This window comes from Pleurodeles waltl, chromosome 1_2 (assembly GCF_031143425.1).
Source record: "Pleurodeles waltl isolate 20211129_DDA chromosome 1_2, aPleWal1.hap1.20221129, whole genome shotgun sequence".
NCBI lineage: Eukaryota > Metazoa > Chordata > Amphibia > Caudata > Salamandridae > Pleurodeles > Pleurodeles waltl.
In genome coordinates this window covers 640,207,866-640,221,933 of record NC_090437.1, presented here as the reverse complement: position 1 = coordinate 640,221,933, position 14,068 = coordinate 640,207,866, and positions in this window count along the sequence as shown.

The window sequence follows — 14,068 nt, the reverse complement described above, 5'->3', positions numbered from 1 at the left end:
GACCTAGGGGAATCCAAGATGGGGTGACTTGTGTGGCTCGGACCAGGTTCTGTTACCCAGAATCCTTTGCAAACCTCAAAATGTGGCTAAAAAAACACATGTTCCTCACATTTCTGTGGCAGAAAGTTCTGGAATCTGAGAGGAGCCACGAATTTCCTTCCACCCAGCGTTCCCCCATGTCTCCCGATAAAAATGATACCTCACTTGTGTGGGTAGGCCTAGCGCCCGCGACAGGAAACGCCCCAAAGCGCAACGTGGACACAGCCAAATTGGTGAAGGAAAACAGAGGTGTTTTTTGCAAAGTGCCTACCTGTAGATTTTGGCCTGTAGCTCAGCCGCCACCTAGGGAAACCTACCAAACCTGTGCATTTCTGAAAACTAGAGACCTAGGGGAATCCAAGATGGGGTGACTTGTGTGGCTCGGACCAGGTTCTGTTACCCAGAATCCTTTGCAAACCTCAAAATGTGGCTAAAAAAACACATGTTCCTCACATTTCTGTGGCAGAAAGTTCTGGAATCTGAGAGGAGCCACGAATTTCCTTCCACCCAGCGTTCCCCCACGTCTCCCGATAAAAATGATACCTCACTTGTGTGGGTAGGCCTAGCGCCCGCGACAGGAAACGCCCCAAAGCGCAACGTGGACACAGCCAAATTGGTGAAGGAAAACAGAGGTGTTTTTTGCAAAGTGCCTACCTGTAGATTTTGGCCTGTAGCTCAGCCGCCACCTAGGGAAACCTACCAAACCTGTGCATTTCTGAAAACTAGAGACCTAGGGGAATCCAAGATGGAGTGACTTGTGTGGCTCGGACCAGGTTCTGTTACCCAGAATCCTTTGCAAACCTCAAAATGTGGCTAAAAAAACACATGTTCCTCACATTTCTGTGGCAGAAAGTTCTGGAATCTGAGAGGAGCCACGAATTTCCTTCCCCCCAGCGTTCCCCTACGTCTCCCGATAAAAATGATACCTCACTTGTGTGGGTAGGCCTAGCGCCCGCGACAGGAAATGCCCCAAAGCGCAACGTGGACTCAGCCAAATTGGGGAAGGAAAACAGAGGTGTTTTTTGCAAAGTGCCTACCTGTAGATTTTGGCCTGTAGCTCAGCCGCCACCTAGGGAAACCTACCAAACCTGTGCATTTCTGAAAACTAGAGACCTAGGGGAATCCAAGATGGGGTGACTTGTGTGGCTCGGACCAGGTTCTGTTACCCAGAATCCTTTGCAAACCTCAAAATTTGGCTAAAAAAACACATGTTCCTGACATTTCTGTGGCAGAAAGTTCTGGAATCTGAGAGGAGCCACGAATTTCCTTCCACCCAGCGTTCCCCCACGTCTCCCGATAAAAATGATACCTCACTTGTGTGGGTAGGCCTAGCGCCCGCGACAGGAAACGCCCCAAAGCGCAACGTGGACACAGCCAAATTGGTGAAGGAAAACAGAGGTGTTTTTTGCAAAGTGCCTACCTGTAGATTTTGGCCTGTAGCTCAGCCGCCACCTAGGGAAACCTACCAAACCTGTGCATTTCTGAAAACTAGAGACCTAGGGGAATCCAAGATGGGGTGACTTGTGTGGCTCGGACCAGGTTCTGTTACCCAGAATCCTTTGCAAACCTCAAAATGTGGCTAAAAAAACACATGTTCCTCACATTTCTGTGGCAGAAAGTTCTGGAATCTGAGAGGAGCCATGAATTTCCTTCCACCCAGCGTTCCCCCACGTCTCCCGATAAAAATGATACCTCACTTGTGTGGGTAGACCTAGCGCCCGCGACAGGAAACACCCCAAAGCGCAACGTGGACACAGCCAAATTGGTGAAGGAAAACAGAGGTGTTTTTTGCAAAGTGCCTACCTGTAGATTTTGGCCTGTAGCTCAGCCGCCACCTAGGGAAACCTACCAAACCTGTGCATTTCTGAAAACTAGAGACCTAGGGCAATCCAAGATGGGGTGACTTGTGTGGCTCGGACCAGGTTCTGTTACCCAGAATTCTTTGCAAACCTCAAAATGTGGCTAAAAAAACACATGTTCCTCACATTTCTGTGGCAGAAAGTTCTGGAATCTGAGAGGAGCCACGAATTTCCTTCCACCCAGCGTTCCCCCACGTCTCCCGATAAAAATGATACCTCACTTGTGTGGGTAGGCCTAGCGCCCGCGACAGGAAACGCCCCAAAGCGCAACGTGGACACAGCCAAATTGGTGAAGGAAAACAGAGGTGTTTTTTGCAAAGTGCCTACCTGTAGATTTTGGCCTGTAGCTCAGCCGCCACCTAGAGAAACCTACCAAACCTGTGCATTTCTGAAAACTAGAGACCTAGGGGAATCCAAGATGGGGTGACTTGTGTGTCTCGGACCAGGTTCTGTTACCCAGAATCCTTTGCAAACCTCAAAATTTGGCTAAAAAAACACATGTTCCTCACATTTCTGTGGCAGAAAGTTCTGGAATCTGAGAGGAGCCACGAATTTCCTTCCCCCCAGCGTTCCCCTACGTCTCCCGATAAAAATGATACCTCACTTGTGTGGGTAGGCCTAGCGCCCGCGACAAGAAACGCCCCAAAGCGCAACGTGGACATAGCCAAATTGGTGAAGGAAAACAGAGGTGTTTTTTGCAAAGTGCCTACCTGTAGATTTTGGCCTGTAGCTCAGCCACCACCTAGGGAAACCTACCAAACCTGTGCATTTCTGAAAACTAGAGACCTAGGGGAATCTAAGATGGGGTGACTTGTGTGGCTCGGACCAGGTTCTGTTACCCAGAATCCTTTGCAAACCTCAAAATTTGGCTAAAAAAACACATGTTCCTCACATTTCTGTGGCAGAAAGTTCTGGAATCTGAGAGGAGCCACGAATTTCCTTCCACCCAGCGTTCCCCCACGTCTCCCGATAAAAATGATACCTCACTTGTGTGGGTAGGCCTAGCGCCCGCGACAGGAAACGCCCCAAAGCGCAACGTGGACACAGCCAAATTGGTGAAGGAAAACAGAGGTGTTTTTTGCAAAGTGCCTACCTGTAGATTTTGGCCTGTAGCTCAGCCGCCACCTAGGGAAACCTACCAAACCTGTGCATTTCTGAAAACTAGAGACCTAGGGGAATCCAAGATGGGGTGACTTGTGTGGCTCGGACCAGGTTCTGTTACCCAGAATCCTTTGCAAACCTCAAAATTTGGCTAAAAAAACACATGTTCCTCACATTTCTGTGGCAGAAAGTTCTGGAATCTGAGAGGAGCCACGAATTTCCTTCCACCCAGCGTTCCCCCACGTCTCACGATAAAAATGATACCTCACTTGTGTGGGTAGGCCTAGCGCCCGCGACAGGAAACGCCCCAAAGCGCAACGTGGACACAGCCAAATTGGTGAAAGAAAACAGAGGTGTTTTTTGCAAAGTGCCTACCTGTAGATTTTGGCCTGTAGCTCAGCCGCCACCTAGGGAAACCTACCAAACCTGTGCATTTCTGAAAACTAGAGACCTAGGGGAATCCAAGATGGGGTGACTTGTGTGGCTCGGACCAGGTTCTGTTACCCAGAATCCTTTGCAAACCTCAAAATGTGGCTAAAAAAACACATGTTCCTCACATTTCTGTGGCAGAAAGTTCTGGAATCTGAGAGGAGCCACGAATTTCCTTCCACCCAGCATTCCCCCACGTCTCCCAATAAAAATGATACCTCACTTGTGTGGGTAGGCCGAGCGCCCGCGACAGGAAACGGCCTAAAGCGCAACGTGGACACAGCCAAATTGGTGAAGGAAAACAGAGGTGTTTTTTGCAAAGTGCCTACCTTTAGATTTTGGCCTGTAGCTCAGCTGCCACCTAGGGAAACCTACCAAACCTGTGCATTTCTGAAAACTAGAGACCTAGGGGAATCCAAGATGGGGTGACTTGTGTGGCTCGGACCAGGTTCTGTTACCCAGAATCCTTTGCAAACCTCAAAATTTGGCTAAAAAAACACATGTTCCTCACATTTCTGTGGCAGAAAGTTCTGGAATCTGAGAGGAGCCACGAATTTCCTTCCCCCCAGCGTTCCCCTACGTCTCCCGATAAAAATTATACCTCACTTGTGTGGGTAGGCCTAGCGCCCGCGACAGGAAACGCCCCAAAGCGCAACGTGGACACAGCCAAATTGGTGAAGGAAAACAGAGGTGTTTTTTGCAAAGTGCCTACCTGTAGATTTTGGCCTGTAGCTCAGCCGCCACCTAGGGAAACCTACCAAACCTGTGCATTTCTGAAAACTAGAGACGTAGGGGAATCCAAGATGGGGTGACTTGTGTGGCTCGGACCAGGTTCTGTTACCCAGAATCCTTTGCAAACCTCAAAATTTGGCTAAAAAAACACATGTTCCTCACATTTCTGTGGCAGAAAGTTCTGGAATCTGAGAGGAGCCACGAATTTCCTTCCACCCAGCGTTCCCCCACGTCTCCCGATAAAAATGATACCTCACTTGTGTGGGTAGGCCTAGCGCCCGCGACAGGAAACGCCCCAAAGCGCAACGTGGACACAGCCAAATTGGTGAAGGAAAACAGAGGTGTTTTTTGCAAAGTGCCAACCTGTAGATTTTGGCCTGTAGCTCAGCCGCCACCTAGAGAAACCTACCAAACCTGTGCATTTCTGAAAACTAGAGACCTAGGGGAATCCAAGATGGGGTGACTTGTGTGGCTCGGACCAGGTTCTGTTACCCAGAATCCTTTGCAAACCTCAAAATTTGGCTAAAAAAACACATGTTCCTCACATTTCTGTGGCAGAAAGTTCTGGAATCTGAGAGGAGCCACGAATTTCCTTCCACCCAGCGTTCCCCCATGTCTCCCGATAAAAATGATACCTCACTTGTGTGGGTAGGCCTAGCGCCCGCGACAGGAAACGCCCCAAAGCGCAACGTGGACACATCACATTTTTTCATTGAAAACAGTGCCTACCTGTAGATTTTGGCCTCTAGCTGAGCCGGCACCTAGGGTAACCTACCAAACCTGTGCATTTCTGAAAACTAGAGACCTAGGGGAATCCAAGATGGGGTGACTTGTGTGGCTCTGACCAGGTTATGTTACCCAGAATCCTTTGCAAACCTCAAATTCTGTCTAAAAAAACACATTCTCCACACATTTCGGTGACAGAAAGTTCTGGAATCTGAGTGGAGCCACAAATTTCCTTCCACCCAGCGTTCCCCCAAGTCTCCCAATAAAAATGATACCTCACTTGTGTGGGTGGGCCAGGTGCCTGCAACAGAATAAGGCCCAAAACTTGTAGAGATAGAGGGGATAGCACAGCAAGTTTATAAGGACATATTCTTTTATACATCTTTAGACTGACTCTGCTTTGGGGACCCACATAAGTGAGGTGTCATTTTACTTGGGAGGCTGAGGGGAACACTGGGGAGTAGGAATTTTGTGCTGGAGTGGTGATCCTACGAAGAAAAGTCAGGAAAATATGCTTTTTTTAAGCACATTGAGGTTTACAGAGGAGTCTGGGTAAGAAAATGTTGGGGGAACCACGCAAGCCACACTTCCCTGGACTCCTTGGGGTGTCTAGTTTTATAAAATGTCTGGGTTTGGTAGGTTTCCCTAGATGAAGGCTGCACACAGGACCAAAAACATAGGTGCCCTCTCCCCCCCAAACACAGGTAGTTTTGTAATATATCGTTTTGATGTGCCCATATACGTCCGTGATGTGCCAAACACTAAAATTTTGAAAAGAAACACAGTTAGGTTATGTGAAAAAGACCCCTCACCCACCAACAAAGTTGGTGGCATGCTTCATCATCGGGGTCCCACCTGAGGCACCTAGCGTGTCACAGGTGTGCTGCGTCGCCTGATTACAGCGGAGCAGGTTTTGTCATTTTTACCACACATACTGGTTGGATTTGGCACGAGGGTGAGTGATGGTTCAGTGGATCAAATTTTACTAACAAGAGCTTTCACAAAAATGAAATGCACTGTTAGTAACTGAAAGGCAAAAAACTGAACCAATGACTCACAGCTCGTGAGCTGTAAAGCCGCGACAAGGCACCAACCGCTTTACAGTCCATTCACACAACTTTCATACATGACACACACAAGACCATTCACACCGCCAGCCACGGGCCCAGCACATTACAACACTCAAATCGACAGACAGCGCCACCCAAGGGCCCATCACTTACATACGCCCACGTGCCTGATACAACAATCACACCAGCTGATAGGAGTGTGTGGACTGGTGTTTGGCTGGCAGTGTGTTGCAGTAGCCAACAGCAAGTCAATATGTACACTCTCAGCCAAGCCCCACTCCACCCACAATGGCATCATTTTTTTTTTTTTTTTTTTAACAGAGGAACCCCTAACTAAGTAGAAAGAATTACAAAACTACAAACACAAAAGCTCTAACTAAGAACATGACAGAAATGCTAACCATGAAACTAAACACATGAAAATACAAAACAGACATGAGTTTACACTCATGGTTGTTCCCAGAAATTCTTCTGGGTGTGGTAATTCTTAAAACAAGCACCGACACACAGCCCAGGCTTGGAAGGACAATCCGGGCAGTACATTCGAGACTCCCTCCGGATACCTCTTCGAAAACACACTCTACATTTCTTAGCTGGAAAGTCTTTTTTGGGTGTGGGAGGAATGTGCTCAGCAAAGTGGCGATCTTTCAATCTAGCCACATCCTCCACCACTGCTTCTCTAGGAACTCTGGCCTGTTCCACCACAATAAGGCTCTCTATCACTGACTCCTGAAATTTCACAAAAGTCATCTTTGACTCTGGAGACCTATCCCTAAACACAATAAAAGCATTGAAGGTTGCTAAGTGGAAGAGGTGAAGTGCTAACTTCTTATACCAAACGTAAGACTTACGAATAGCAGTATAAGGTTCCAACCTCTGGTCAACTCTATCTACACCTCCCATGTGCTTATTATAATCTAAAATGCACACAGGTTTGCGCACTTCAGCAACCTGGCCCCAAACAGTCACAGGGGAAGTACTCTCATCATGGATGGTACTTAGCATGTAGACATCCCTCTTATCTGAAAATTTCAAAGCTAGCAGCTCCTCGTTCCACAAGGCACAGCACTGTCCTCTCTCAAGTTTTTTACAGACAAGCTCCCTTGGATAGCATTTCCGGTTAGAACGGATTGTGCCACAAGCAACTGTGTCCACTCTAAACAATTCCTTGAACAATTGCACACCAGTGTAGAAGTTATCTACATACAAATGATGACCTTTGTTGAACAGTCGTCTACCAAGATCCCACACAATTTTCTCAGTAACTCCAAAAGTGGGAGGACAACCAGGGGGGTCAATATTGGAATCCCTACCAGTGTACACACGGAAACTTTACACATATCCTGTCCTACTTTCAGACAGCATATACAATTTAATTCCATATCGTGCCCTTTTGCTAGGAATGTACTGCCTAAAAACCAAACGACCCTTGAAGAGGACCAAAGACTCGTCCACACTTAACTCTTTGCCTGGAACATAGACCTCCGAAAACCGATCTACAAAATGATCAAGGACAGGCCTAATCTTAAAAAGACGGTCAGAATCTGGGTGATCTCGTGGCAAGGCTAATGCATTGTCAACAAAATGCAGCATCCTAAGAAGAAGCAAATACCGATTACGACTCATGGTCGCTGGAAATATAGCTGTTGCCATCAAGGGACTAGTAGACCAATAAGAAGCCAGTGACGGCTTCCTTATCAACCCCATCAAAAAAGTCAAACCCAAAAACTTTTTTAACTCCTCCAAATTAGTGGGAATCCACTGGGCAGCTCTAGAGTGTGGCCTAAGTCTAGCAGCGTTGTCCCTCAAATGCTGCTCCGCATACAAATTAGTCTGCTCAACAATCTCTTCCAAAAACACATCATCCATGAATAACTCAAAGAAATTGATAGGCATAAAGTTCTCTGTATTGGCGTTACACCCCGGGAGACCAGTAAAGGCAGGCAACTCTGGCTGCTGCATGTTTGGGGCAACCCAGACATCAGGTCTTATAACGGGAAACCTTTCAGCCCCAGGTTGCTGCACTATTGGCACATCAATGTCCTCCTCTACAACAGGCCCTTCATCTGCACTGAGTGTGGCTTCATCATCAGAAGATTCCCCTCCAAGAGAAACATCACTGCCAGAATCTCTGACTTCCTCCTCTGCCTCAGATGCAGAGTCTGTCTCATAGTCATGATCAGACTGTGACTCAAAAAGCATACCAACCACCTGCTGAGCGGTCATCCTGCGGCTAGCCATGATATCTCCTGCTAAAATTAACTGGACAAATTCACCACCAACAACCAGCACTGTGTAAGATAAGTGACAAAGTGTAGCTTTGTTAGTAAGAGTTGTAAACTCAAAAACTATACCGCTCACTTGCCTGAAAAAGCTTGATTCACCAGCAACTACACAGCAATCACCAATGATATCCCACTAAAAATAAAGAAAGAAAGGCAAATTAGAAATAAGACAAAACAAATATCATTGTGCACAAACCTAAGGACAATTTCACACACAATCCTGCATTTAGTACACCCCCTACAAACATGTCATTCATGCATGGCAACAATACTCCTTTGGAGTAAATTGTTTTTACTTACCTAAAACATGCAACTGTGCAAACTGCAGGTCAACCACCGCCAAAACCGCAAGGAGCCACAGCAAATAAAGCAAAAGTTTTGAACTAGAACAAAAAGGAGGAAAACATTTTTTATCACAAATGCAAAGACTTCTTCAGTTGACAAACACCCCACCATCAAACATTTAGAAATTGGTGCCTAAGTGGATTCTGCCATGGGGCAGATGGGCCTACTAATAAAATAGACCTGTCTACCCCAAGGAAGCCAGAAAATACCTTTAGTAGTGTGTCCCCATGGAGAGCGACCCTTGCCAAAGGGGACAGCCCTAAAAAAAAAAAAGCAAAAAAAAAAAAAAACACACACAACACTATCCCTGGTGCCTAAGTGGCTTCTGCCCCCCTTGGGGGCAGGTGGGCCTAAGAAAATAGGCCCATCTGCCCCCAGGGGGTGTAGAAATGGGCAACAGGTCAATGCACCCCTTGGGGGGGCGCCCCGTGACCAAGGGGACGCCCCTCACAAAAAAAAACAAATAAAAAAAAAACCCTGGCGTTCTAGTAGTTTCTGCCCCCCTTGGGGGCAGACCAGCCTAAAAATTATAGGCTGATCTGTCTCCAAGGGGTGCAGAAATGGCCTGGGTAAATGTGCCCCCAAAGTGGGGAGCGACCCTTGCCCAAGGCCCCACCCATCCACTAACACACACACACACACACTATCCCTGGTGTCTAAGTGGCTTCTGCCCCCCTTGGGGGCAGGTGGGCCTAAGAAAATAGGCCCATCTGCCCCCAGGGGGTGTAGAAATGGGCAACAGGTCAATGCCCCCCTTGGGGGGGCGCCCCGTGACCAAGGGGACGCCCCCCCCACAAAAATAAACAAATTAAAAAAAATCCCTGGCGTTCTAGTAGTTTCTGCCCCCCTTGGGGGCAGACCAGCCTAAAAATAATAGGCTGATCTGTCTCCAAGGGGTGCAGAAATGGCCTGGGTACATGTGCCCCCAAAGTGGGGGGCGACCCTTGCCCAAGGCCCCACCCATCCACTAACACACACACACACACACACACACACACTATCCCTGGTGTCTAAGTGGCTTCTGCCCCCCTTGGGGGCAGGTGGGCTTAAGAAAATAGGCCCATCTGCCCCCAGGGGGTGTAGAAATGGGCAACAGGTCAATGCCCCCCTTGGGGGGGCGCCCCGTGACCAAGGGGACGCCCCCCCACAAAAATAAACAAATAAAAAAAAATCCCTGGCGTTCTAGTAGTTTCTGCCCCCCTTGGGGGCAGACCAGCCTAAAAATAATAGGCTGATCTGTCTCCAAGGGGTGCAGAAATGGCCTGGGTACATGTGCCCCCAAAGTGGGGGGCGACCCTTGCCCAAGGCCCCACCCATCCACTAACACACACACACACACACACACACACTATCCCTGGTGTCTAAGTGGCTTCTGCCCCCCTTGGGGGCAGGTGGGCCTAAGAAAATAGGCCCATCTGCCCCCAGGGGGTGTAGAAATGGGCAACAGGTCAATGCCCCCCTTAGGGGGGCGCCCCGTGACCAAGGGGACGCCCCCCCACAAAAATAAACAAATTAAAAAAAATCCCTGGCGTTCTAGTAGTTTCTGCCCCCCTTGGGGGCAGACCAGCCTAAAAATAATAGGCTGATCTGTCTCCAAGGGGTGCAGAAATGGCCTGGGTACATGTGCCCCCAAAGTGGGGGGCGACCCTTGCCCAAGGCCCCACCCATCCAATAACACACACACACACACACACACACACACACACACACACACTATCCCTGGTGTCTAAGTGGCTTCTGCCCCCCTTGGGGGCAGGTGGGCCTAAGAAAATAGGCCCATCTGCCCCCAGGGGGTGTAGAAATGGGCAACAGGTCAATGCCCCCCTTGGGGGGGCGCCCCGTGACCAAGGGGACGCCCCCCCACAAAAATAAACAAATAAAAAAAAAATCCCTGGCGTTCTAGTAGTTTCTGCCCCCCTTGGGGGCAGACCAGCCTAAAAATAATAGGCTGATCTGTCTCCAAGGGGTGCAGAAATGGCCTGGGTACATGTGCCCCCAAAGTGGGGGGCGACCCTTGCCCAAGGCCCCACCCATCCACTAACACACACACACACACTATCCCTGGTGTCTAAGTGGCTTCTGCCCCCCTTGGGGGCAGGTGGGCCTAAGAAAATAGGCCCATCTGTCCCCAGGGGATGTAGAAATGGGCAACAGGTCAATGCCCCCCTTGGGGGGGCGCCCCGTGACCAAGGGGACGCCCCCCCACAAAAATAAACAAATAAAAAAAAATCCCTGGCGTTCTAGTAGTTTCTGCCCCCCTTGGGGGCAGACCAGCCAAAAATAATAGGCTGATCTGTCTCCAAGGGGTGCAGAAATGGCCTGGGTACATGTGCCCCCAAAGTGGGGGGCGACCCTTGCCCAAGGCCCCACCCATCCACTAACACACACACACACACACACACACACACACACACACACACTATCCCTGGTGCCTAAGTGGCTTCTGCCCCCCTTGGGGGCAGGTGGGCCTAAGAAAATAGGCCCATCTGCCCCCAGGGGGTGTAGAAATGGGCAACAGGTCAATGCCCCCCTTGGGGGGGCGCCCCGTGACCAAGGGGACGCCCCCCCACAAAAATAAACAAATAAAAAAAAATCCCTGGCGTTCTAGTAGTTTCTGCCCCCCTTGGGGGCAGACCAGCCTAAAAATAATAGGCTGATCTGTCTCCAAGGGGTGCAGAAATGGCCTGGGTACATGTGCCCCCAAAGTGGGGGGCGACCCTTGCCCAAGGCCCCACCCATCCACACACACACACACACACACACACACACTATCCCTGGTGTCTAAGTGGCTTCTGCCCCCCTTGGGGGCAGGTGGGCCTAAGAAAATAGGCCCATCTGCCCCCAGGGGGTGTAGAAATGGGCAACAGGTCAATGCCCCCCTTGGGGGGGGCGCCCCGTGACCAAGGGGACGCCCCCCCCACAAAAATAAACAAATTAAAAAAAAATCCCTGGCGTTCTAGTAGTTTCTGCCTCCCTTGGGGGCAGACCAGCCTAAAAATAATAGGCTGATCTGTCTCCAAGGGGTGCAGAAATGGCCTGGGTACATGTGCCCCCAAAGTGGGGGGCGACCCTTGCCCAAGGCCCCACCCATCCACTAACACACACACACACACACACACACACACACACTATCCCTGGTGTCTAAGTGGCTTCTGCCCCCCTTGGGGACAGGTGGGCCTAAGAAAATAGGCCCATCTACCCCCAGGGGGTGTAGAAATGGGCAACAGGTCAATGCCCCCCTTGGGGGGGCGCCCCGTGACCAAGGGGACGCCCCCCCACAAAAATAAACAAATAAAAAAAAATCCCTGGCGTTCTAGTAGTTTCTGCCCCCCTTGGGGGCAGACCAGCCTAAAAATAATAGGCCGATTTGCCCCCAAGGGGGGCAGGAAAGGCCAACAGTTCTCTGCCCCCTTGGGGTGGGCGCCCCTTGCCCAAGGGGGCACCCCCCCCTACATAAATACACATAAAAATAAAAAACCCTGGTGATCTAGTGTTTTCTGCCCCCCTTGGGGGCAGATCTGGCTAAAAAGTAGCCAATCTGCCCTCAAGGGGGGCAGAAATGGCCCGAAAAGACATGCCCCCCAAAGGGGAGCGACACTTGCCCAAGGGGGCGCCCCCCCATCCACTACACACACAATCCCTGGTGCCTAAGTGGCTTCTGCCCCCCTTGGGGGCAGATGGACCTAAAAAAAATAGGCCGATCTGCCCCCAAGGGGGGCAGAAAAGGCCAACAGTTCTCTGCCCCCTTGGGGGGGGCGCCCCTTGCCCAAGGGGGCACCCCCAACACATAAATGCAAAAAAAAAAAAAAATCCCTGGTGATCTAGTGTTTTCTGCCCCCCTTGGGGGCAGATCTGGCTGAAAAGTAGCCAATCTGCCCCCAAGGGGGGCAGAAATGGCCGTAGTAATTGCCCCCCTAAAGGGGAGCGACCCTTGCCCAAGGGGCCGCTCCCCGCGTGCCAAAAAACGTAAAAAACAATGAAGAAAACAAATCCCTGGTGTCTAGTGGGCATTCCTGCTGCCCGATCGCAATGCGATCGGGCAGCAGGAATGCTCAAAGAGACACCGGGGAAAAGGAAAAGCCTTTCCTTTTTCCCGGTGCCTCTTTAGCCCCAACCCCCCACCCACCGGGAAGAGGAACTCACCTCTTCTCTCGTCGCCGCACAGGAAGCAAATGGCTTCCTGTGCGGCGAGGAACCCATAATGAAGTCAGCGCGTGATCGCGCGCTGACGTCATTATGGGGGGGGTGAGGGGTCGAGGGTGGAAGGGGAAGGGCTTCCCCTTCCATCCCCGACTTTGGGGGGTGGGAGGGAAGCACACAGAGGGAGCGAGAGCGCTCCCTCTGGGCTGTGTGCCGAGGACGTAGTGGTTACGTCCTCGGCACAGCAGCACTGTGCCGCGGGACGTAACCACTACGTCCGCGGCACAGAAGGGGTTAAACTATAACCTCTGATCAGCAACAAAAAGATTAGTTTACCTTCTACAAAAGAGCCGATCGAGAAACAAGTATCCTTTCAAGTGAGTGTTACTAACAGACGCAGGTGTCAGTCATATTTAAACTGTGCCCACGAGTTAAGCTAAATCACTTGACCCGGAACTGGTGAGATAAAAATAAACAAAATACTTCCGCCATTGCATGCACCCTTACCAGTGAATAATTATAAATAAACTGAAGCTTGTGCTTATAAAAGTGACATAATGAAAACAGCCAATAAAATCACAGGCAATTTACAAAATACTAGATGACCTAATCATAACATAATTGCTATTTGATTAGAAAAGAAGAAAAAATTCATTTTTTAATATTTATATATGAGATTATTGAGCTACAAACAGAATACTCCAATATTTGGTAATTGTTGAACTGAACAGGTCCAAACTGATCTGTTGAAGAGCCACAAAGATTGACACATAAATGAGCCTACGATGCTGCTGATGTCATTTATGCTACTGTCGCCACTGTGTTTGCTACAATATTTTCAACTACTCCAATCTACCATCCAAGGGTGAAAACTGACCAGATGGGGCAGAGAAATGAAGATTACTATATCAATGGTAGGATGCACAAAATGGCAGTTTGAAACTGCTCCGCAGGCTGAGGTGGCAGGCTTGAGCCATGTTTCACAAGGCTACGCTAGTTGGTGGCACAGTGGGTGCTGCAGTCCCACCAGTAGCATTTATTTAACAAGCCACAGGTACATGTAGTACCATAGACTAGGGACATATAAGTAAATTAAATGTACCAATCAGGAGTATATCAATTTTGCCATGTTTGAAAGTGAGAGTAAAAGCATTTTACCACTGATTAGCAGTAGTAAAGTGTGTACAGTCCTAAAAGTAAAAAAACAGATTCAGCAAAGGTAGGCAAAATTCCAGAGTGGGCCTACAGTAAGAGCCAGGTCCAGCCGATAGGCATTGTATTAACCGCTCAGTGCCTCCTACCCTCCATACCAGTCCACAAATGTCTTAGGGAAGTTTTCCAG